The sequence below is a fragment of the Dreissena polymorpha genome, chromosome 11, assembly GCF_020536995.1.
Source record: "Dreissena polymorpha isolate Duluth1 chromosome 11, UMN_Dpol_1.0, whole genome shotgun sequence".
Lineage (NCBI taxonomy): Eukaryota > Metazoa > Mollusca > Bivalvia > Myida > Dreissenidae > Dreissena > Dreissena polymorpha.
In genome coordinates, this window is record NC_068365.1 from 385,994 (window position 1) to 413,292 (window position 27,299).

The window sequence follows — 27,299 nt, forward strand, 5'->3', positions numbered from 1 at the left end:
GAACAGTACAATCTTAACATTAAATTAAAACAAAAATGTAAATGTAAACGCACGTTTTAACAAATTTGGTGAACAAACTACACGCGCTAACTGGGTTTATCCACATCTGGTGAACTGGCTTGCACCAAAACGATAAGCAAATTACACATGTTATCTGGCATTCAAAAAACGGCCAAACACCATAAAAGCAAAATGTCTTTACACATCAAGCCAACAGGCCACCAAACAAGAACAAAAACTATCACGAAAACAAAATGACTTATATTGCAAATAAATCCGGTCTACTTTTGTTATCATTACAGTACCTAATCTTTAAAAATGCATTTAACTATGACGAAACTAAATTTAACAAAACCGATAAATGCCTTTCATCTAAGTTTAAAACAACAGTCTTATGGTCAACGCTCTTTTCAAACCAAATTTATACCACAGTTTATGCAAAATATCGTAAATTAATTAACACATATGCATGCACCATTATTGACACCAACCTTGCAGGGAAAACTTAACGTCTTAAATTATTATGAAAAATATAATAACTCAAAATGTTTTAATTCAATTTAGGGATTTTATTTATTTTTTTTTTTTAATTGTATACAACAATAACATATAAACTGTTTATTCAATATCCAGCGAACGAGATGTAATATATGCAAAACACAAACATGTTTCGAAAAAAGTTTACAAGATAATTCTCTATAGCTGTTTCATAGATGAATAGAATATATATTTCCGTAATGTATCGATTTTTGATGTTTCATTCTTAATTCACAATTGGAATACCTGAATAGTTTAAAGATATGTTCGCATAAATTTTTATCCGCTCATTATCATACCACGTCATATATCGCACACAACCATCTAGCTGAATTATAAGGAAAACGGCATTTAATTGTTATTAATCGTTTGTTGAATTATACGCTTGAAACTAATACACACACTTGTAACACATGTATTACCATATAAGGTGTTATATCTTATAAACAATAAAAATAAAGCAAGGTGTTCGTAAAAACATGAGGGAGAGTGATCTAACTCTGCTATCAAAACAACCTGGAGTGACACACTATGTGGCCTTACCTATATATAATCCTACCAGACCATTACATTTGCGACCTCTTTTTGAACTTAAAATAGTTTCATTTTTACCCAATAATCAAATCAATTGATGTATCTGAATAATTGGAACTAAACAAAAACAACAGCACACATAAAGATATGGAGCATGTTATTGAATATACTTATCATAAAAGTTAACAAGGAACACAACCAGTGTTAATTTCAATCGGAATGTTGTTGCCAGTGTTATTACAATAAACAGAACCAACAAGTCTGACCTTTGTTCGAAGTTCCAGCTCACCATTCCGCTTCTAGCAGAATATCAGTCCTCTCATCGAAAATCTCCTTCCGAATAATATGTATTTCGCAAATGAACGCCTAAACTACTTTATCACCCTTTCGTTTTCTTGCTCCATAACTTTGCCTGTCAAAAACAACCCTCGAATGGCGTCTCACTAGATGTGCAAATCATATATACCCCAAAACGAAAAACTCGTGCGCTTTCGCGCTTAAACATGCACACAAAACCCGTGCATTATACGCGCTAAACCATTACCATAATCTCTCTTCTAAATAACACGTATTAAACCATACTATACCGTATTTATCAAACCGAGAATAATTTCATGTAATGGAATGTTTTTCATTCTTTGTTGAATTATATATTAAATAATTTTCGTGTACAATAAGGGCATTTACCATAGACAAATAAAACATTGTGTAAGTTTAAACATATGTTTGTATGCAGAAATCTGCAAATGTAACCGAGTTTACCAACGGCTATTACTTGTTAAACTGCTCCGGTTGATTTGAACAGTAATGTAGAGTACATGACGTAGCGTGTGACGAAAAAGAAAGTTTTTCGAGTTCATAAACCCATTTGAAAATAGTAATAGGATGGCATAAGGGTCTTTATTTAACTATGCTAAAAAGACCGTAGATGCAAAATCGTCAATTATTGAGTTAAATGGATTATTTATGGATTTTAAAGGATTATTAAAGGTAAGATACTAGTTCGAACGTGTTTTGGTTTTTGTTTGTACTTTTGTCGTTTACGGTTTTCGGAGAAATGATTTTTACATGGGCGCCATTGATGCATCTGATCACACACGGCATATCCATAACATTATATAAAAAATCACGTTCTGCGCGTTCTTAAATTCGTCGTCCGAAGTCGGAAAACGTATTGCCCTGTAAATTAAGTCAAATAAAGTGCCAGTCGCTGCAATTGTCCGTTTTCTTGTCGAAATGTTCAAGGTTGTCGATGGTTAGCTTTTATAATGTCGCGCGACTCGGCCATTTTGTGTTAGTTACCTCTCGGTTACTTGTACTTACCCACCTAGAGAAGCAGGGTATGTTTTAACTGGGTTTTAAACGATTGGTATAACTTACCCAATTTTATACAAACGCTTACCGACCAGTAACCAACAAGTTACCGACTTTTAACCGCCGGTATGTGGTTAACCGCCGGTTTAACTGTTTATACAATCGGGTGCTGATTAGCATGTGTGGACTGAATACGCTAATCTGGGACGACACTCGCATGCAAAACGCCTTGTTTTCCCTGAACGAGATTAAGATCTACGGCAGCCTACAGCTGTCGTTTTCCATCTTTCCAAACGATTCCAATGAATTAACAATGATATAAAAAAAACATGTGTTGCGGCTTACAGCTGTGGTTGTCAATCTCACAGAATGATTTTTTGTTTTAAAATGCATGACACAGTGATATCTTGTTTGAGCTGAACAACCACACGTGCATGTACACTTACCTTAAAACTTGATGAAACACCGAAAGCCATTAGCATTCCCAAGGCGATAACAACTTAAATAATAATTGTTATATGTGTGGTGTTTAATGTATAGCCAGATATTGTATAGGCAATGGTCACAAAATGAATAAAGGAGAGTACAATATCTCACCTGATAATAATTCTTGATTTTTATAAACTTATCTCAAGTGTTATTAATCATTTACGTTCTAGCATCGAATATACAATTTCGATTTAGTTGCAATTTATATGCTCATGGTTTTAATCTTTACCAGAGAATATAACTTATAGCATCGGAGACATGATGAAAGGGAGTAAATAACATGTCAGCTAAATCACTTCTTGCTGACAAGATTTCAGATGTAAGAAGCATACAGTGACAATTCCAGTATAGTAACAATTCTAGATTATCAGAGGCATTTTGGGAAAGAGCCGTGGATCAAGAAGTAAAATACCCGATAGCATAGCGAGGATGTATATGACTTACAGTATTTACTAAACATTTTAAATTTTAGAAACATGTCATGCACAATGAAAACAATTGATAATAAAACTTTCCGTGTATGAATTAAGACGACTTGACGTGAAATACATCTTGAACTATATGAAGATGTAGTCAGTAAAACGTTCTGTTTATGGGCGTTAAAAAGTTAGGCTATTTTTTAATAGGCTTGATGCATGTGCGTAAGTCAACACAGGCTAAACAGGAAATGGACTTTTTCGATTGGGTTTTTATTAAAAAGGGACCTACTTTAAACGAACAATTCCATCATTGTCGACCCAGATTAGCCTTAAATGTCAGCACAGCCTTATCTGGAACGACACTTAACGCACATGCTTTACGCCCGATTGTGCAAAAACGCGGTTCCAGTTTGGAATGCGAATTTCTAGGTATGCTTTAATAAATAGTATCATAATGGGAATATTGCAAAAATAATTTGTGGATTTGAGTTAAGGATTGAATATTTCAAAACCTGAACATATAATTATTTTATATTTCGATGTTCAAGATGACATCGCAAAGTAGGAAAAAAACCTGATACATTCAATTATAATTGAATGTATATATCATCTACTGATCGCTAGATGATTATGAAAATAACATTCCATCAATAAACTCTGATTAAATACAATCAATACTAGATTACAAAAATAAAAGGTGCCCGAAAACACGTTGCAAAAACAAAACATAGCTTCTATAGGTTGTATCATTTCAATTCACAATTTTGTTTCAATATTATAAATAATAAGATAACAGTTACTTTAACCTAGATGAGGAACAGTGCAAGATCCACATTGCTTTCTTCAAAGTTAAGATGCATTCTGGTCAATTTTCAAACTATAACACGTAATTATTATAATAGTTTTTGCGGAGCTCTAAACTCTAATTGTATGTTACAATATTGATATATGCACAATTGTATGTTTTCCTAAATTACTTGCAGAAAAAGTTCTCATTGATATGAGAAAGAAAAAAACGAAGAAAGTGATGACTACATTAAGTGTCAAAGTCTTACTTGAATTTCATGGATCAAAACGCAACAATAATAATTTAATTTTGAACTAAGCAAGTGTCCGTTGACTTGAGCCGCATCTAGCAGAAAATGGGTCTCATGTCATACGCGGCCAGCGTAAATGAAGACCAGTCTCCTCATTGGCGCGCAGTCTGCTCAGGCGCTATTCTGTTTGCTATTTAGATCAGGAGAACTTATGGGACTTCAAGTGGGACACTGTAGCTCCTGACCAAGCTTCGCTAATCATCACAAAGCTTCAAACAATTTTTGTCATGTCAAGTTAACATTAGAGGTCAACAATTAAAGAGAATCGGTTATTTATTTTGTTAACCTAGCTTATTGCTCAATGTCCGATACATTCAATGATTTAAACAAACCATCCTGTTTTAAATATGTTAAAAAGTTATTATCAAAAACACATAAAGTTGAATCTCTTCGAATCGTTGGACAAACTGCATAAGACAAACAATCATATTCTGTTCAATAATCATGCCGTATGCTATACTTGCTTGAGTGATGGAGTTGGGTCTTTAGAACAGATTTAAATAGGGCTATAATCACTCAGTTCACTATATTAACACAAAATAAGAGCAAAAAAATGTCCCTACTCGATATGTTAATTTTGATGCATGACTCGTTTAAACATTGTGTAGGAAGCTTACTCTCACTTCGAATTGCAGAATTATTTAAAAATAAAACATTCAATGTATTGGTGATATCGGCCTTATTTCGTGGCATGTCATATTCTTGAAAGACCTCTCTCACTCGTCGCTGCAGAATAATATCGCAGTCAAACCACAACCTCGCTGTCATCTCTACATGAATGTCGCTGGTAAACTCCTCCAGCAACATCCTATTTTCGCACTTAAATTTATGATCACTTTAATATTCTATTCTAAATGACCCACAGATTAAAAATAGCACAGCCTTGCACGCGCATCCGTTGTGACACCTTAACCATTAGCTCCCCCATAAGTCTCTCTATCTCCTGCAGGATATCATTATACTCATCAACCACTCTGTTCTCACTGCTGCATTTCGTGCATCTGTTCCACAACTCCAGGTACAGAATTTCCAGCTCCATCCTTATCTTGCTGAACCACAACATTGGCTCTGGGGAAGCGACGACGGCCTGTCGTATCTTTGGTAATCTCAAAATTGCCATGGGACCTTCCGCCATCATGTCCGTGATATCTGCAACCCATTTACTTATGCCGCTTATCCCGCAAACCACTGTCTGCCAATAAATTTCTTTCCGGAACCATTTAATATGGCAGTTGTAGTGTGACAATAGCAGTCTTAAGTTCTCTCAATCCATCATAAAGCGAGTGAAAAAAACTTTGTGTATTAAAGCTGTTCTGTGGGTTCCACGCAGCTTGCCAAAGTATTATATTTTTATCACGTATGATGAAACTTCCTTCTTACAAGGCCTAAGAACATCTCTTAGAATCGTTTTAAGCATAACATACACTTGCGTTTGTGTACCATTAATGTTATTTACCAGCTCTGTCTCGCCGGTGTTAAAGCAAATCCTCCACCCCATGTGCTTGAATTCACTTCCCCTAAATCCTATGGGGGTTACAAAGGCTCCTAATGATACAACTTTCTAAACTATGACTGATGACGGCCAATGACGGGGTCCGGCAGCCCATCTTTGAAAGATGCCGGGACAATAACATCGTAGTGCGCATACCCTGCCCGCATGAAGAACACCTTTCCATGTCACCGGTATCGACGGCCCCGCTCTCTCATGATCCACTACTCCTTAATATGTAATTGGTGTCGAACATGCGTCTACGAATAAACTACTTCTAAGTAGAATGTTTCCATATCCAAATCGCCAGATCGACATTTTATTAAAGTGATATTATGGGCATTTTTCACTGTTTAATTGAGCTCAAAAGAATTAACAGGTCAACAGAGTTATTTAAAGTGAGGTTACTGACCAATTTTCTGCAACTCATCTTGCTACCAGTTGTTTATAAAAAATATATATAAGATTCGTTATTTTCTTGACTCACCCAGTCCATTTAGCCGAAATGATCCGTAAAACAAAATAGTGTCTTTGTGTCGTATGAGCGAATCTGCACTTAAACTAGATTTAGATTTACATCGTAAATCGCATCATTTATGTCGTCAGTTGTCAAAACGAAAGTACGGTTGATAGTCAAATGCATTTTTTCCGGGATATTGTTTTACTATGTTTATGCTGCATTAACAATTATAAGTGTATATGAAGTGAAAACACCAAAAAATAAACAACGGTTGCGATAGACAACTATAAACTGTAAGATGTCAATAATATCACTTAAAGGAGTAAACGACAATAGTTTGGTTGACATGAAATGTCATGGATTCATATAATCTCGCATTTTCATTTGATCATACAATTCGAGGATTTTTATAATGTCCGATATATGACTTCGGACTTAAACGTGAAGAGAACACACGAATCTCGACGAAAATAAGGAATAGTTTTGTCTTGTTTGACATTAATACGAACATATGAAAGGCATTTGTCATCATATGTCCTCGTTGATCCTTAAAATGTTTAGCGAAACCAGGTCAATTCATCACTCAACAGTCTAGAGCTTTACGAGCAGTGATGCGACGTTGTCGCGACCTCAACAGAACTAAGCTGCGCTTTGGGAAAACGGGGCTTAATGCTTGCACGTAAAAACTGTCGTCCATAATTAGCATGTGTCGCCTGTGCCTGTTTAGTCTAATCATAGACGAAAACTTTACACCGGTATTCATTTTTATCGATGTTAACAGACCGATCTATTCTTAGATAGTGTGGCTTACGAGAAGGCAAGGCAAGTTTATGCTACGAGTGCTGCCAGGTAACTAGCTCAGGTCACAGAGTAAGGCCTGCTGGCTGTTCCATGATACATAAACTGTACATTCCTGTATATATAACATACATAATCCTCGCTATTGGTAGCGGTACAACCTCACAGTAATCTCCGACGACACTTTCCGCCTTGACTGAATTTTCGTGTAGAACATTTTTTTTTAAACAACGATCCCATACAAGCGGTAAATGTAGTCCCTGATAAGACTGTAAGCACTTGCATTAAGCCCAGTTTTCCAAAAACAAGGCTCATATTACAGCTTCACTTCAATTAAACTATTTTACATTTAAGCTAAGAAATTATCGGTCTGTATGTCATGTCGTGTAACTTACCAATCAATGTACAAACGTGACTTCATGCTGACTAACTTCAGTCTCGGTAAACACCAAATGTTTATTTAATGTCATCACACATTTCTGACCTATATGTGTACATACAGAATGTTTTCATGTTTGCTCACATATATGAGGTTATTTATTTTATTTAGTTTTTTTAAAAACGAGTTATTTCCATGTATGTGTTGGGCAAAACCGAAAATCATATTTTTATACATATGCACTCTGCGTTAGAACGCCATTTATGTGTGCTGTATTAAGTGTATATAGTGTTCATCGTCAAATTACTGGACATACTAGTAATTAATGGGTAATGTCTAGTTTATTAATACGTTTTAAACAAGTATTCATTTTTTATTTGGATTCATGTTTTACGGTATTTAACTGTCTCTTGTGTTATGCCGTTGTATACATTAGTTGTGTCATGCAAACATGGGTTTTAAGGCATATGCGGTCAGTTCAGCCTGCTTATGAGCGCAGTCTGTTCAGGAGCTACTTTGCCCGCTAATACGACCACGAAACCTTGGTCAATTTTAAAGCTGTCTGTGTAGCTCCTGACCAGACCTCACGAATGCACACGCTGGACTGGAGCTACACTGACCGCCTATGGCACAAGACCGATTTTGCCGTAACGCGGCTCATATCTGATTTCAAATCCGCTTCCCGTCTTCGCGAACTAGCTAAATGTTTGAAAGAATCAAGTATAAGTTAAATGAGGTTATCGCAATGCCTTCTGCGTTGTGGTTTCATATATAAACACAAGTTTACGCTTTAAAGGGGCCCTTTCACGTTTCAGTAAATTGACAAAAAATTATCAGATACGCAAATAATCGTTATAGTTATGATATGGGTTAGGCAACAGCAATACTGAACATGTACCATGCTCTAAAATATTCATTATATACTTGTTTTAACGATTTTAAAACCTGAACATTATAAAGCGTTGCAACGCAAAACGATTGAATACTTTGGAGAGTTTTGTTGTTGTCGTTATATTTTGTAATACTAAGAAATTTACTTATATATCAAATACAATGTAGAGCGGATGGCCGAGTGGTCTAAGCAATATACTTTTACTCCAAGGGTCTTTTGTTCGAGCCCGGTTGAGGGTTACTTTTTTCTGTCTTTAATTGTATTCTTGTTTTTTACTGTAGCTTTTTATATCAAATGTTTACATTTATCAATATTAAGCATTGCAAACTTCAATACATGCCAAACTTTGTGAAAAGGCCCCTTTAATGCTGGGGAAACGCAATACACTTCCATGGTATTTATTTTGCTAAGTGTTTGACAGTATTTCGGTTAAACAATATCATTATGTGTGCTGCTTCCTGAAAATATGTATATTTTCAATCATGGGCGAAACAATATGCTTTAATGGAATTTTGCGTGTATAGAAAGTATCTTTATGCGAACAGTGTCGTCCCTGATTAACATGAGCGGGGTGCATAGGCACATTTTATGTTTATTAATCAAAAGATAAAACGTGGATGATAATGATGTTATCTCTTTATTTTGATTGTCTTTACATCGCTTGTTGACCAGAAAACGTGAATCATCAAATCAATCCACGGATAACGGCCAGACAACATCAAACAGGAACGCAAAAACGGTAATCAAATAAAACAAAATGGCGCAAAATGTTGAGTGTACACAGGGATACGGTAAAAGTGAACTGTTACAGGCCAATACGCTAGTCTATGTTCTCCAAACCATGACCTTTTATCGATAATACCGGAACGTTTTAATTCAATTGGCAATAAATTGTCCCAACTTTCGGAGTACACCCCACACGTAAACATGGCTAGTATAATTATATTTCAAATGCATGCATTTAACTGTTAAGCCTACTCAATGTGTGTTTTTTAAATCACCTGTTTTTCGTCATGCGTCACCCGTTAACTTTCCCCTCATCGACATCCTTAACAGCAGAGCAGATATATAAGAAACTTCGAACAAATAACCTTGGGTTATAAAATATGTTCTTATCGTTCATGTCCTCCGCGGAAGACGTGAGCTAAACATAAATTAAACAGAACACCTATATTTTCTTCCATGAAACTTCCGAGAATGCAGGTTTCATATTAGGTTTGTACAATCGTTAAGTGATCGTTTAACACTTTTAATGTTGAAAAATTGAAGTGGTTATTGCATTTACGAATACGTACTGTCATGCCGAAACGAAGACATGGAACACCAACGGAGAATCTCCCTTAAACTATGAGGGTTAAGGAAATGTCGTTTTCCGCTTAAAACCATTAATGAAGAATAATGCAACTTGTTAATAAATGTTTTGCGAATAAAATACGTATTGTCATGCTTATACAAAGAAACAAAGAGATAAGAATATGCCATTTTCGGTTTTCATTTCAGCTGCATAATGACTTTCAAAAGCAAGCATTAAGTCCGATTAATATTAGTTTGCAAAAACGCTATATAATGCACTTTGTCATTATAACAAATATTGTATGTTACATTCGTTAATTGATTAGTAATTAAATAAAAACTGTACACCATATCAAACGAGTCTGTCAGTGGTCAATGCGGTTTCCAGAGTGTCAAGCGGTTGTACTTAACACAATTCAAACAAGTTAGTTAATAGCAGCGTTGAGCTTGACTATTTTAATTCTTAAAACATGTGTTGTGAAGTATCAAAGTCATGAAGTAGTTTAAATTTGTGTAACAATTAAAACGATACTTATTTTTTTCAGTACCAAAGTTCATAGCATCCATAAAACATATTCTCGCAAATACCATAACATCGAAACCAAACAAACAACATTTTGCTAGCAGAATTAAAAAATATGTTATAATAAGAAACTTCGTCGTTTATAATGTAATTGTTGTTTTAAGAATATAGATATGATATACATGAATTTAAGATTTGATTGAAAATGGTGTCCGGATAAAAATCGGATATGGTTGTTTGTGGCAGATGTGCATGCTGATGTGGAGCGGCGCTGGCCGCATATGATAAAAGACCTGTTTTCGCACGAGGGGGTTCAAATAAGTTAATAAAAAGGGCATATGAAGTGAATCATATGTCTTATGCCAACTAACTGACGCGAAATTTCAAACAAATGTGTTTCTTTAAATGGATATGTTAAAATGTAGAAAAGAAATAAACAACGACCATATATGCGCCATGTTTGATTAATCACCTGTGTAGATCGATTTCTCTCCGGCATTCAGACTCAAATAACAATAAAAGGTACATCGTCTAACTAATGATGGTTAGTGAATGGGATTTGTGTGTCAATCTGTCATGTATGTTATGCATATGTGTCCGGTTAGGGACTCTATAACTCAGAGTTTTGATTGCTTATCATACAATATTTTCCTAAGTTTGCCAATGTTAAATGGCAAGAGTGCTGTGCAAATGAAGGATACTTAACCGCACCGTAGGTTGCACATATCACTTATATCGCCTCATAATTACACACACATATCACTTGACTGATCAAAACTGTTGGTTGAATGTAAATTAAACAAACAAAAACACGATGCTTTATAACTGAAGTATGATAGTGAATGCAAATGCCGCTGTGACTTTCATCTTTCTAAACATGTCATACCTCCAACTAATATCGGGAAAACAATAAAGTATGATGAACAGTATATTATGAAAAAAATTGAATATTTTTCTGACGGAAAACTTACCAAATATATTTCGATTGTTCTGTTAATTAGCGGATATTTAACATGTATAAGATCTTATTTTAAGTGCCAACTGGGCGTGACCTATCTATTGTTGTTTAACAGTCATATTTACTTTCTCATTAACTTTGGTAAAAAATTCGTCTAAACCGTAAGAGATATTGTCATTTTGTATATTCAATCCATGGATTTGAACAAAGCGTGTCACATTATAATAACAAAAGATAAACATTAACTAGCTTATAATACATCTCATTGGAAACTTATGAATTGTGGTTATTATCCTGCCATCTGATAACACAGAGGACAGGTTTTCCATCTGATAACTCTAAGGTACTGGTATACTTGGAGAACGTACAGGCTCTACAACGCAGAGAGAGGTCATAGAGTGATGACACTTTTTAAAACACATAACGTTAATTGTCCTATCCATTAAACGTGTAGACGAGTTTTTCATTAAAAATTGTTAAGCAGTTAGATTTATTTAAGATGTTCATGCTAGTATTTAACGAATTATTTCAATATCACTAATGTCTTTTTAATATGAAACCAAACGCAAACAACGGTTGGTACATGTAAACATAAGTAACATAGATAGATGCATGCAGGGTTTTACGGGACGCGATTTTCTGCGTCAAATACGCATAAAATGCAAGTCAGGACCCGTCATATTTGTCAATTTGCGTCCCATTTAACGCACACTAATTTTGACGTATTGATTCTCGTAATATCAACAAGAAACTCTGAAAGACAACTGTAGTGCGTAATTTTCTAGAAGGATGTACTGGTTGTCTCGCTTGTTGATTTATCGACCAATCGTGCACCTGCTGTTGCTAGTTGCAAAGTCCCGAATTGAGATTACATTGCGTAAATGTAAGCTATTTATGTCGCTATGAAAGAAAAGCTTACTGAGGTTACGATAACTTATTATCTGGCAAGCAAGATTAAACTATAAAAATAAATACAATCTTTAATTGTATAGGTGTGCGTTAAATCTCAGCTATTGTTTACGATAATAATCGATTACTAAACTTTTAACTAGTTGACTTTGACACAGCAAGCATATTTATTGGGACCCCCGTTTTTATTGACAGGACCCCTGAACATTATTAACTAATGTCCAAGGGACCCCTAAAATTTGTCATGAATGTAAAACGCTGAATGCATGGATTGAAATAAACATACATGATATACGAAATTGATATTTCTTACAACATTAATAAATAAGCAAAAACAGAACATATACGCCATTGCTATTGATACTATTTGATTTGCAATATGTAAAATTAATACAGAATGCGGTCATCTACGTTTCATTGAGCTCAATAGATATCGCCAACTTGTATAATTAATAAAGGGAGGAAATCGGTATGAATTTGAAGCAAATATACCGTATACATGAATCGTGTCATTTAATTAGATTAAGAAGTTGACTTAGTTGTAATAACATATAAATTATTATACGCGACCTCGTGAGCAAAGTCGCGTTTGTGGAAATGTCATGTATTTAGTGTATTCACATATTCAAACCGCGTTTTCTCCCGAACATTGCTATTTCTTCATCTGTGGAAAGGCTGTGCAGATAACTGTTTGTTGGCAGTGTTTTTATTATTATATAACCTCTGTATACACATTTAACATCATCAAGAACTTGCGCGACTATTACTCATAGAGGAAATGTTTCTGTTCCCTGACGGAAAGATGCATTCCATTAGTGTGTTTATACCAGAACGCCAATGCATGAACATAAACATGCTGCTGATGGCATACAATACGAGGACAGGTTGATTATTATGTACATGGCAAAGGTTGGCATGCAAGTTAACTCAGGCCTCGATTGATGTGAACCATTATTAGCAATCTTTGGATGCCGAATAAATGAGAATTCACACGTTCCACTTTTCTTGAACCTTGAGACTACAATGCATCTTATTATAAGACATGTGCTACTGTCTTAGGTTGTGTTAGTATCTTTTTAAGTATACATTATATCTCACCTCCTACAAACATGAACAAGTCCGATTTGCTTAGAGCGGTCACGTGCCCATGGTGCATTTTCCATACAGCCCGAGTAATTCCCATACACACCGAGTAGTCGAGTAGTCGGTTGAGATATAATCGTTATACAGTTAGTAACTGATGGTGTATGGGATATACAGCCTCAATTCTTTCACACCATACTCAAGCTTCGCTCTCGCATGGTAACAAATTACTAAGAGTGTATATCCCATACGCCATCACTTAATAATAGTGTAACTAAAATATATACATATATATTATTTATTTCACAATATAAAACAAACATTTCTTATTATTAAATAATACCGGTAGTAAGTTAACAATTGATGTATTGTGTTATTAGTAACTTAGCTCATCCTAATCATAAGCCAATCATAGTGAGAGAAAAGTGAGACCGAAAGAAATGTGGATGTTTGTATATACAGCTACCGCCGGGAAGTGCCATATACAAAATACATTACAGCAATAAAATCGTTTTAAAATATATCATTTAATAAAGGTTAACGTTATAACAAACTGCTGGTTGTGAAAATGTATAATAATGTACAGTCGAATGAATGAAATTATTGAAATACGGCAATTTAACGTTCATAATGCAACACTCATCAAATCATTAAATAGGTATTTCATTTCAATAATAAAGCTCGCGTTTTAACACAAATCTCGCTTTAATAGTAAAAATAGTATGTGAGTCCATAAGAACATAGAGCTGAAAGTGTGTTTAAAATATAATCTTCGACAAATACTGTTACTTGTTTCTTCTTACCAACTAACATTCACTAGGAACTACTTCTGCGTGGATCTTGATCGAACGTTAGAAAAAGATAATTGATCATTGTTTTTGAAAAAAGTGGCTTAATGCATGTGCGTAAAGTGTTGTCCCATATTAGCCTATGCCGTCCGCACAGGCTAATTAGGGATGACAATGTCCGATTTTATGGTATATTTCGTCTAAAGGCAGTCTTGTTAAAGCGAAAGTTCAGTTGGTTGGAAATTGCCGTTCAGAAAAAGGCTCCAATATTAAAAACTTACGTGTCTAAAATATAGTATGTACGAACTTCCGAGTTTTGACAGGGCTTATATAAATGGACGACTACTAAGCTTTCAACCGTTACAAAGATTATTGATTTAGAATTTCATAGGCTGTTAGGTAATGATATGTCGATTTTTTAAGAATGATGTGAGGCGTCAATAATGTATCTTGTTCAGATATAAGTGTAAACCTTTTCATTTTAGCTCGATTGCATAGAAAGCCGGAGGGTTATTTTAACCGCTCTCGAGTCCGTTTCCTGGCACTTGTACCAGTACTATGTGTCTCAAAAGAACGCTCCCACTGTTGGGATCGAGCCCGTGACCTCCCGGTCGCCTGACTTAGTGTATATGGTGTTCAAATATTGATTAAGTCGTAAGGCTTTGTCTTATGTTTCCTATATTTGCAAAACATAATGTAAAATGATGACAAATATAATTGATCGCAAACAATAAAAAATAAGTGTTTTTATTGCACTAATGTCGATACTTTTTATCAAGATCGAAATTATTCAATACATACTTATCAGAGGGACGTCAATCCCACGTATGTTTTCACACTAAATTTAACCACGACTATAAATAATAAGCTTTATTAATATATATATATATATAGGCATTCAGTTATAAATTGGGCTACATGGAGAGTAAAATACCGCTAGGTCATGCAAGGGGTGCAAGGTTTCATTTAAAGTACAACTGTTTGTTCTGTGTTTATTTGAAACATATTTCAGAACGCAATATCCACTCATTTTGCTCAAACATATTCCGAAAACCAGATCTATGACAGCCTACAGCTTTCGTTGCCCATCTTATGTATACACAAATGGTCGCTTTATGAATAAAAGACTAGTACAATTTCTTTCCTGCTAATAAGTCTTCATTGGCCTAAACCTATCCCAAGTTTTATTAAACATACCAAGTCACATCGAAAATCATAATTCGATTTACTTGCAATTTAAATACTCCTTGATGTTATGTCCACGTGATGAATATAAAAATCTCACGATGAAATGGAGTAAATAAACTATATCTTCAAGTGTCGTCAATATTCTAGATTTTAGCATAATACATAGACATTTTAATGTTAGTTAAAATTCCATATTAGTATGATGAATATTATTAAGTAACCGTAAATGAAAGGATTAATTCGATGAATTATACTTATGGAAAATACTTCTGCTTTGACATATGCATACATATATCCATGTAGGTTACGATTAGGTAGAGCATACGGAAACAAAGAGTTAAAGCCATGCAATTAAGACAATACATCGAACCATAAGAGAGTGAGCCTAACGTACTTTTCATATTTGATTTGATTGTGTACACCTTCGTAGCATGCAAATAACCACGTCTCTTTTAAGTTAGTGACTTTTCCACACTCAACATAGATACAGGACCAATTTAACCAATTTAGAATTACCTTTGTAACGATCGAATACTCAACAATAACGCAAACATGTACTTGCACAATCAAAATTGGGAAGTATGATCCACCGTCTGAATAACAATCAATCCATTAATAATGAAAGCTTGAGTGTTTTCAATTAAATTAGTGTTTTTACAAAAGAATTCCTTATTCTTATGAAATTAATCAGTCTTTTGTTTTCCATCGTCTGTAAAATGTTTCAATTTACCGGAGCATTTAAGAAATTCATTACGCGATGTTGATATGCTTGAAACTTGGTTGTGCAGACGCATTAGGAAAAATATAAGTGTTCATCTTCTCTTCAATACTCATCAATATATGTATATTTTGTAAAACGCATGGTTTTGTGTATTTTATTCAAAGAAGACATATACATTGTTCAATAATACAATTAGTTCTTGAACTGTTTAATACATATAATGCCTTAAAAATAAATACTGTCATGCTTATACAAAGACATGTAACACCAGTTAAGGATATTCCGTTAACGGCTTTTAGTGTGTGTCTGCACGTAACACATGATTGGTATGCATGAGTATAATGCTGAATTAGACATTTAATTGATGAAAGCAGGAAGTTTTGTGAATGTCCAGTGAAAATAAATGGTCACGTAGATTTTCTTCTCCTATGAAGATTAAAGGAACTTTAAAATTAAAATTAATTCTTAATAATACATGATCTTAAATAAATTTACTCACACTAACTTCATAATTACGTCCATGAAACATAAACAAATTATAATAGCAAGTCAAGTTGAATACAAAAATGTCTGAAATCAACATCATTTAAACTTCGTGCCCAAGTCAGTCATTAATGATCTAACAAAGAATGAAGTGGCGTGATTCACCGATACTTTTTTCTAGGTGTGTTCAATTGTTGACCATTTGGATTACTGTGTTGCTTGACTGTGTCTGCACTATTGTACAGTATATCTATAAAATTTAAAATTTAAATACAACACTTAGCACTTAGGATTGATACTTCAATAAGACAAAAACACGTTTTTTTTTCTGCCAGCATGCGCACCTCAAATTATATTGAAAGGGTGCATTGCATTCGAGTTATTCTTCATGCATACAACATTATTTAAAATTTGTATCACTGAATGTCTGCGCTTTTTAAAAGTTTGATTATAAACAATATATTTACTATACATTAGTGCTTAGCACAACTTTTTCAACATGTGTATACACAATCAATGAGAGTAAAATTATAATGAACATAAATTGAAAATATTTTTAAATAAAACGACTTTATATGAAATCGATAAATTAACATGCAATGCATACATATAACATGCTTTGGAACTACGCTTGCGAAAAATAGTCTGACAATCACAGTTTAAAATGTTTATTTCGAGTGCCTAAAATTAAAACGATATTTTTCAAATGCCGATCCAACGTTACATAAATTAACGATACATCAGTCATATAAATTGTATGCATTAAAATACGGGCACTAATAAGCAATTATATCCAAAAGCATGTAGCCTATAGAGGAAATAATATGTTATTTTAGTAAAGATATTAATAGGCATAAATGCATAAATGCATTATCGTATAAATCGTTGATATGACCCTTTGAAACTAAGAATACTTTATAAGCTGACTTGCATACAAGGTATTCGTCAATATTCGCAAATTCATGATAATAATGTCAAAATAGCAAGTACAATATAAAGAAGTGAAACATTATGAAAAAAGCAAATACAATCACTTCATGAAATCTGGCAACAAAACAATCTTTGTATTACATGTCTCTGATTCGTTCCTTCGGCTCCATTAACTTCTTACACTGTAATGCAGTACTACATTACAATTCTGTGGAAGATGTCTATCAGATCATTAACAGCACATCCGACTATGCGCACGCGTTGTGCCACCTCAATCAGTATCTCCACCTGACGTCTCCTTATCTCCTGCAAAATAGCATTGTGCTCATCGCTACACTGTCCGATTCTGTTTTTCCCCTCCTCCAGATATAGCATCTCTATCTCCATCCTTATTTTGCTGAACCACAACATCGGCTCTGGGGACGCGATGACGGCCTGTCGTATCCTCTGTAATCTTAGTATAACTCTCGGACCTTCGTCCATCATGTCCGTAATGTCTGCTACCCATTTACTTTGCAAACCACTTGCTGCCATTAAATTTCTTTCCGGAATCATGTAGTATGACAGTTGTTGTGTGACAATAGCAGTCTTAAGGTCTCTCAGTCCGTCATGTAGCCAGTATAAAAAACTGCGTTTATAAAAGTTATGCTGTGGGTTATTCTAAGCTTGCCAAAGTACTATATTTTTAATCACGTATGATGTAACATCTTTGAGAATCATTTTAAGCATAACATACACTTGCGCTTGTGTGCTATTAAGATTGTTTACAAGTTCTGTCTCACCAGTGTTAAAGCACATCCTCCATTCCATGTACTTGTAATCACTTCCCTTAAACCCGACTGGGGTTAGGTAGGCTCCTAATGATACGACTTTCTGAACTATGAATGGTGAAGGCCAATGACGGGGTCTGGCAGCCCATCTTTGGAGGATGCTGGGACAGTGACAACGTAGTGCGATAACTCTGTCAACATGAAGTATACCTTTAATTGTTCCCGGACTCGACGGCCCCGCTCTCTCATGATCCGCTACTTATGATCGTGTAAATAATGCCGAAAATTCGTCTAGAAATAAACTACTACTAAGTAGAACGGCTCCATATCCATTATCACACAGGGAATTATGAATGTGTTTAAAACGTGTATGCGCTCGTCTCTCTTGTAACAGTCTGCAATGTCGTAGATATACGCGTGTATCCATCTTAAACACGTCTATGTAGTCAGGTATGGTGTGAAGGTGATACCCGCTTCCACACAGAGGACACCCTTCAACACGTTCAACACGTCCCAGTCGCTTTCGAAATTGCAGGGCAGTCCCTCTGCCTTGCTTCCTGCTATAATTTGAATGTTATAACTTGAATGTGTATCTGCCTCCCTGTATTTCTCAACCCGCCATCTTCTCATCTCCTCGCAGTATCCCAGCCGGGTCATTATAGTACATATTTCCATGGACATATTTTCCACATGATTCTTAAAATACAAAAACACAATATAAATGTTAGTTCACGATGAGTATTTAATTCTATTTCCAATATAAACTATTAAATGCACGTTCCATACATTGGTAAGAATGTAGTTTCAGATAATGTTTATGTTTCAGTTATTTATACAAAGTGCGAAGAGCTTTCTAATTTTTAAATTACATAAGAAATATAACGAGTTAAAATAAATGCATACATCATTTGTATCTGCATTTCATGTTGCGTATTTTATTAAGTTTCATAAGTAGTGTTGTAGTATTTATTGTAGTATGGATATTTGAAATATATTAATTACATTTTGAATACGTTAACATTATTTTATATATAATAATTGACTAAATAAATTATCATGGGTCGAACTTTTTCAATTATGTTTTCATATTGTCATATTGTTTTCTAAATTATAACAAGTGAATAGTACGTTATTTTCTCATTATCATCATGAAAAACTACATTTTTATTTAATGCAGTAATGTCATTGAATCTCTTACATTTATATACTTTTTGTTAAAGATTGATGGAGTATAAACATAAACGTAGTTCAGAGCAACAGACTGGTAAGTTCGAATTAAATTCGAGTTATAAACCCCTGATTTGTAAAGCGTCAGGCACCGTGCGTTAGAAACGTAATTCCGAATGATGCCGAACACTTAGTCTTACCAGATTAATCTTGTTTAATAGGTTATACGTGACACATCTTAAACAAAAATGCACATACAGTTTCACGCGTTCCTACTACTAACGCCAATATGACCATGATTTACACGAAATTCAGTAATAACTCATTAAAAAGTTGTGCTCAGTTATAAAAACAGTTTTAGTATAGTTTATTAAAATTCTAAATCATACCTATTGTGTTATGTTCCTGAAACAGGATTAAGGAAACCATAACATGCATAAAATTCCGTTATGAATCCACACCTGAACCCTAACGGTCGTGCTTGCACAATTAATCTACTGAGAAAATTATTTAATAACTTCAATGTGGTATAAAGCATATGGTTTGTTGTTTTCTATCAAGGTTAGAGTTTCGTTTGAGAACTGCAAAACTGTAATTAAGTAAACACAAATTCCCCGCGTACCTAATCGCATGTGATTACTGTACATAGCGCTGTGTGTGGCATCGCTTACAATTCATCCCTTACCCGTGAGAGACGACTGTGCAGGCTGCTGTGGCTGGGAACGCTTTCAGTCCCGGACTTACCTGAGAGTGTCGACTGTACAGGTTGCTGTGTATGGGAACGCTTTCAGTCTTACTTAATGACATACCTGAGAGTGACCGCTGTACAAACTGCTTTGTCTTGGAATACGTCTCTATTTATCAAAATCAACATATATTTGCTGTGTATGCATTTTTTTCAGACCGCTCTACAAATTATACATGCGTCAAACACGTATTTTAAAATGCCGTATGGTAAGCAAAATGGCACGCGTTTATTCGGTACATTGATTTTAAGGGAGACTTGAAGAAAAGAGGAACCGAACGGATATCAATAAGTTAAATGACCAGCATATGTTTACATACTTGAATGAAATAGGCATACATGCTGTCTAAGACGTTTTTATATCGGTTTGTGGTCAGGATAGGTTTGCTATGAGATGCACAAAGTGAGTTTCCGCATTAATGTTCTTATTTAATGCTTACAAAGCGATTTGCGCTGATAACACAGCTAGCGTTGCACTTGAAGCAATATTGTTCCCATTTAACACTATAAACTTAATTAGATTATTCCATGGTCACATCAAGTAAAAATTGTCAATTTGCTATCAGTGCCTTTTTAGTATTAAGGTCACAATATACTAATTCCAAACCTTTTGTTATTTAATGTTACATATCCAACTGTAGTCAAAAATTAAGTTAACATTTTGAACGTATGAATCCCCATATTATAACATGTTGTTGATGAGCATTCTATTAAGCTTAATGCATTTACAACATAAGAAGATAGATCATGAGAACGAGAAGAAAGAATTTCATACGTTTGCAAGTTCGCTGTTTGTTCATGTTTTTACCAGAAGTTTTAAGCTGATGTAACCCGCATTCGCGCACGTTTCCCTCTGTAGTTTCCAGTCTTAAAACTAGGGATGCAAGAGGTTAACCGGTTAACCGGTTAACCTACCGAACGACCAGTTAACCGGTTACATTTTCGGCAAAAGGTTAACCTGGAAAAAAACATTTGATTATGTGTTGTTTTTCATCGATTAGCTTGTGCGTTTTTACTTTTTTCGCGTGACATACTGCCAAAAATACGCTGGCGACTAGTTTAAACAACATGCCGCACAGTCGACGGTAATAAATAACGAGTCAACAAACACATTAATCACTACCTTTATGATAACAAATAGGGGTACTTTTTGATAATTGGCACCATTGTTTTGTTTGACTCGCGAAAATTTAACTCGCGAACTGCGGGGAGTGGGGGCTATTTTCGAAGACGTAATTGATCACGTTTATCGAACTCGCGATAAAAAAAAGTTTAGACAATGCACGGCTTTTTTTATGTTTTGTTAACCAATATCCAACACTAATTGCTCGCGAAAATACCGTGTTTTATAAGTAACAATTTTATGAAAAAATGCATTCGTAGTTAAAATCTTGTCGAGTAAACGTCGTATTTGTTTCTGAGAAATTACTATCATTATTGTAATTTACGTCACCCACGATGCCACCATTACCGTCCGAGGTATGGAAACACTTCAGAAAATCGGCAGACAAGAGCACTGCATCTTGTCTGTTATGCACTGCAACAATTCAACTGCATGGCGGCACCTCAAATCTGCGAAATCATATAAAATTTAAGCATCCGTCCGATGACAACAACAAGGCCAGTCCGGATGTGGCAAAGCAACAGACGTAACACAAGGTGTTTGGCCCCCGTCCGTCGTCGAGCGAGGCGATCAACCAGGCCCTTGCAAGTTTCGTGGTCCAAGCATACGTGCCCATGAAAATCGTGGAACACGCGAGTTTCGTCATCTGATGCAGCTTCTGAATCCGCAGTACGAGGTGCCTTCTCGAACAACCGTCAGGGCGCACATTGACCAGCAGTATGATGATGCAAAAAAAGTATCTGCTGTCCAGCCTTCAAGGAAGCACGTCTGTCGCCCTCACAACTGACTCCTGGACATCCAATGCCACAGAGGCATACCTCACAGTAACCGTACACTACATCAAAGAAGACTGGTCAATGGCGTCGCGCATACTAATGACCCGCGCCATGCCAGAGCGACACACCTGCGAAAACCTTGCTATTCGCCTTAAGGACTGTGTGGATGAGTTTGGCCTGAATGGACGTGTTGTAGCATGTGTTCACGACAATGCCAGAAATATGGACTTAGCCGGCCGTCTGTGTCCGGACTGGCAGGACCTCCCGTGTTTTGCGCACACCCTTCAGTTGTGCGTGAAGCCGGTCATGGGCATTCCGTCAGTTGCAGACGTGATGTCGAGAGCACGAAAGATCGTCGGCACTCCACAACCCTGACAGCAGAGCTGCGATCGCGATGAGTTGGCATGCAACTTCTTGACCATGACCTAATTCAGGATGTTCCGACGCGCTGGAATTCCTCGCAGATGATGTTGCAACGCCTTGTGGAGCAGCGTCGTGTTGTTACCGACATCCTACTCAACCCACGCCTAACAGGGAAGCGTGACAGGGGTCTCCTGCTGACCGACGCTGTTTTGGAGATTGCCGGAGACGTTGCGTCTGCGTTGCAAGACCTCACAGAGGCAACAAATAACATGTGTTCCGACACGCATGTCTCGTCATCCGAGATATATCCCGTTGTTTGTGGATTGCTCATTAACAGTCTGAGCTGCTCGAGTGACGATAGTGCGTTGATAAGTCGCGTGAAGGGAGACACTCCGGGACGAGTTGAAACGCCGTTTCCGGCCTTACGAGTCTGAGACGGCCGCAAGCATACCAGTGGTAACATCCCTACTTGATATCCGGTACAAGCGCCTTAACTTCCTGACACCGGAACTGAAGAATAAGACGCGTACAGCACTCGAAGGGACCACTACGTGTTCATACCAGAGATGATAGTCAGCAGCCTCCGACTAAAAGGCCAAGGTTCAGCTTCCTGATCACATCCCCGACAGAGGCTACAAACCATGAAGATGAGTTGGATACGTACAGGCGGGTGAATTGTGAATCCGATGGCGACCTGTTGGTGTGGTGGTGTGAACACAGACAACGTTTTCCAACAATAGCGCATGTCGCCCAGAAGCTGTTGTCCGTGCCATCGGCATCCGTGCCATCGGAGCGAGTGTTCTCCAAAACAGGGCGTCTTGTTACAAAGGCACGCAACCGCATCAGCCACAAGCTTGTTGACAAGGTCATTTTCTTGACCAAATGAACAATGTTATGCTTTGCATGTTGTGCAAATACTTGTATATGTGATGTTTTGTTTGAACTGTCCGATTGATTTTCACTGTTTGTAGTGTATCACTGATTTATTCTGCAGACAGAACTAGGAACTGTGAATAAAAAAATAACTCAGAATCTGAATTTGTGTGCTTTATTTTACCCACATTTAAATGTAAAATGGACATTAAACGATAATAATTCGGCTACAGACGCTAAAATGCAAATAACAAAATAATTGAAAATATGCAATTATCCAATAAAAAGAGATGCGGATTTGTTAAAACACATGACCCTCTTTACGATAACCAAAAGGGAAAAAACATGTTAATATAAGGTCAATTTGAGCTTTAAAAATGGAAACATAATTAACTAAGAAACACACCTTTTTGTGAGCGATATGACGCGAACGTATTATAAGCGCCCAAATCAAAACTAAAATAATGACGCAAGCAATCTCAAACTAGAAATTACTTTCGTTTCTATAGAGCGGTTCGAGCGGTATGACATTTTTATGTACTCTAACATGGAAACTACCTAAAGCGTTTCGGTTAACCGGTTAATAACCGGTTACTGTAAAAGGTTAACCGGTTACTGATGTTTGTAACCTCTTGCATTCCTACTTAAAACATAACATTAATTTCTTAGTGAAATTCAATATTTCCTCTTTACACAAGTCTACATTAAATATCATACGAGTGGAGTTAATGGAACACATGTCTTCCAGTTTATCAATGCGTTTATACTTGCACATCTCAATTATTTAGTATAATGCTACTTACATTCTCTGGGTTACCCGTACCTAACGGCTTCACATGCCTCTGTGTCTAGGAACGCTTTCAGTCACTCACTAGCTACTACTAAGTATTTTGCGTCTATTTAGAATGTCGTGTCTGGGAACGCGTTTAGTCCTTGACTTACCCGAATCTGACGGCTGGACAGGCTGTTGTGCCTTGAAGCGCGTAAAGTCCTTGACATTCCCGTACGCGACAGATGCAATGGCTGCTGTGTCTACGAGCGTTTTAAGTCCCTGACTAACCGAGAAGGCTGCAGGGGCTGTATTGTCTAGCAGCGCTTCCATTCCTTTACTTACCGGTACGTGACGGTTGAACCAGCTAATGTGTGTAACAGCGATTTTAGTCCGATACTTACCTAAACATGAAGGTTGCACAGGCTACTGTTTCTAGGAGCGGTTTCAGTCAATTACTTACCCGTTTGTGAAGGCTGCACTCGTTGCTGTGTCTGGGAGATCTATCGGTCCCTGACTTACCCGTATTTGAAGGCTGCACAAGCTGCGGTGTCTTGGAGTGATTTCAGTCCCTGACTTACCCGTTCGTGAATGTTTTACAGGCCGTTCAAAGTGCTTTCAGTCCCTGACTTATCCGTGGGTTAAGGCTGCCACAAGCTACTGTGTCGAGGAGTGTTTTAAGTCCCTGATGTACCCGAACGTGAAGGTTGCACATGCCGCTAGAAGCACTTTTAGTCCCTCACTTACTCGTACGTGAAGGTTGCACAAACGTCTGTGTCTAGGAACACTTTATGGACATTACTTATCCGTACGTGGCGGTTGAACAGGCTGCTAGGAGCGCTTTCAGTCTCTGACTATCCTGTATGTGAAGGCTGCACAGACTACTGTGTCTAGGAGAACTTTAAGTCCATTACTTATCCGTAGGTGAAGGCTGCACAGGCTACTGTGTATAGGAGAGCTTTCAGTCCCTGACTTTCTCGATGTGAAGACTGCACAGACTACTGTGTCTAGGAGCACTTTTAGTCCTCGACTTATCCGTTCGTGAAGGTTGCACAGGCTACTGTGTATATGACTGCGTTCAGTACCTGACTTATGCGTACGTGAAGGTTGCACAGGCTGCTAGGAGTGCTCTCAGTCCCTGACGTACCCGTGTGTGAAGTGTGTTCGGGCTTCTTAGAGCGCTTTCAGTCCCTGACTTACTCGTTTGTGAAGGCTACAAAGACGACTGTGTCTAGGAGTGATTTCAGTTCATGAATTACCCGTACTTGAAGGTTGCACTGACTGATAGGAGCGCTTCAGTCACTGACTTACCCGTACGTAAAGGTTGCACAAGCTACTGTGGCTATGAGTGCTTTGAGTCCCTGACTTTCCGTACTTGAAGGTTGCACCGACTACTAGGAGCGCTTTCAGTCCCGCACTTACTCGTATGTGAAGGTTGCAACGGCTACTGTGTCTAGGAGTGATTGGAGTCCCTGAATTACCTGTATGTGAAGGTTGCACAGGCGAACAAAAGCGCTTATAGTTCTTGACTTATCCGTACGTGAAGGTTGCACAGGCTACTGTGTATAATAGTGCGTGCAGTTCCTGACTTACCCGTATGTGAAGGTTGTTCGGGCTGCTAAACGCGCTTTCAGTCTCTGGCTTACCTATACGTGAAGGTTGCCCAGGTAACTGTTTCTACGAGTGGTTTCAGTTCCTGACTTACACTTACGTGAAGGTTGCACTTGCTGCTAGAAGCGCTTCAGTCACTGACTTACCCGTACGTGAAGTTTGCACAGGCTAATGTGTCTATGAGTTCTTACAGTCCTTGCCATACCCTACTTGAAGGTTGCACCGACTGCTAGGAGCGGTTGGAGTCCCTGACTTACCCGTATGTGAAGGTTGCACAGGCTACTGTGTATAGGAGTGCTTTCAGTCCCTGACATATCCGTATGTGAAGGTTGCACAGGCTACTGTGTATAGGAGCGCTTTTAGTCCCTGATTTATCCGTACGTGAGGGTTGAACTCGCTGCTAGATGCGCTTCAGTCCCTGACTTACCGGTATGTGAAGGTTGCACAGGCTACTATGTCTAGGAGTGCTTTCGTTCCCTGACATAACCGTATGTGAAGGTTGCACAGGCTACTTTGTCTAGGAGTGCTTTCGTTCCCTGACATACCCGTATGTGAAGGTTTCACAGGCTACTGTTTCTAGGAGTGCTTTCGTTCCCTGACATACCCGTATGTGAAGGTTGCTCGGGCTGCTAGGAGCGCTTTCAGTCCCTGACACCCGTACGTGAAGGTTTCACAGGTTACTGTGTCTATGAGCGTTTTCAGTCTCTGACTTACCCATACGTGAAGGTTGCACTGGCTGCTAGGAGCGCTTCAGTCACTGACTAACCCTTGCGTGACGGTTGCACAGGCTACTGTGTCTAGGAGTGCTATTAGTCCCTGACCTACCCTTACGTGCTGCTAGGAGCGCTTTCAGTCACTGACTAACCCGTATGTAAAGTTTGCACTGGCGGCGCGATTCATTCGCTGATTTACCCGTTCGTGAATGTTGCACAGGCTACTGTGTATAGGAGTGCTTTCAGTTCCATAACGTGAAGGCTGCACAGGCTGCTAGGAGCGTGTTCAATCCCTAATTTTCCCGTACGTGAAGCCTGCACAGGCTGCTAGGAGCGCTTTCAGTTTTTGACCTACCCGTACGTAAAGCATGCACAGGCCACTGTGTCTAGGAGTGCTTACTTGCCCGTACATGATTTACCCTCGAGATGATTGTACAGGCTGATGTGGACTGGAACACTTTCATTCCAATGCTTACCCGTGAGTGACGGCGTACAGGTTGTTGTATCTTTTGGCGCTTTCAGCCCCTGTCTTACCTGAGAGTGATGACTGTATAGGCTGCTGTGTCCTGGCACGCTTTCAGTCTGTGATGTGGCTCGATCGATGCCTCCTTCTGCCATTTTCAATCGGCTGTGTGTGCATAATTGTATTCAAACATTTAATTACAATGAAAAGACAAGAGAGCTGACATGTTAGCCCGAATACTCAATTTCGTAAGAGATAAAATATAGCCCCAATATATTAACATCGGCCTTATGCCATTTTGGTTATGTGTGAAAGGATCCAAATGTTCGCGAAATAGTCGATATAGCCGTATTAGTGCGTTCAATTCCTACACAATACAAAACGATTTCGCAATAAATACATGGAATCCCCAGTAGGTTTTGTATTTTTGAATTTTAGGCGTGTCCAAACCTGATTATCGATACAGGAAATGCCAAATATTCATGTTTCATGATTGTCATTTAAAATTAACTAAACAAAAGTTATGCAAATTAATACAAAACACAGTTAAAAATACAATGAAAAGTTACAGTCGTAATTAAAACATGTACTTTTAAAAGTGTGTCTGCACTTTCGATTTCAAATTCGTTCAATACTTAAACA

The 27,299-nt window shown here is 37.2% G+C and overlaps 1 protein-coding gene and 1 long non-coding RNA gene across 3 annotated transcripts in view; both read right to left on the reverse strand.

Moving 5' to 3' along the window:
- Window positions 1–27,299, reverse strand: part of LOC127851117 (uncharacterized) — a 277,459-nt gene that overhangs the window by 163,553 nt on the left and 86,607 nt on the right. The window lies entirely within an intron of this gene.
- Window positions 1–27,299, reverse strand: part of LOC127851193 (uncharacterized) — a 224,340-nt gene that overhangs the window by 150,182 nt on the left and 46,859 nt on the right. The gene's annotated exons all lie outside the window — the stretch shown is intronic.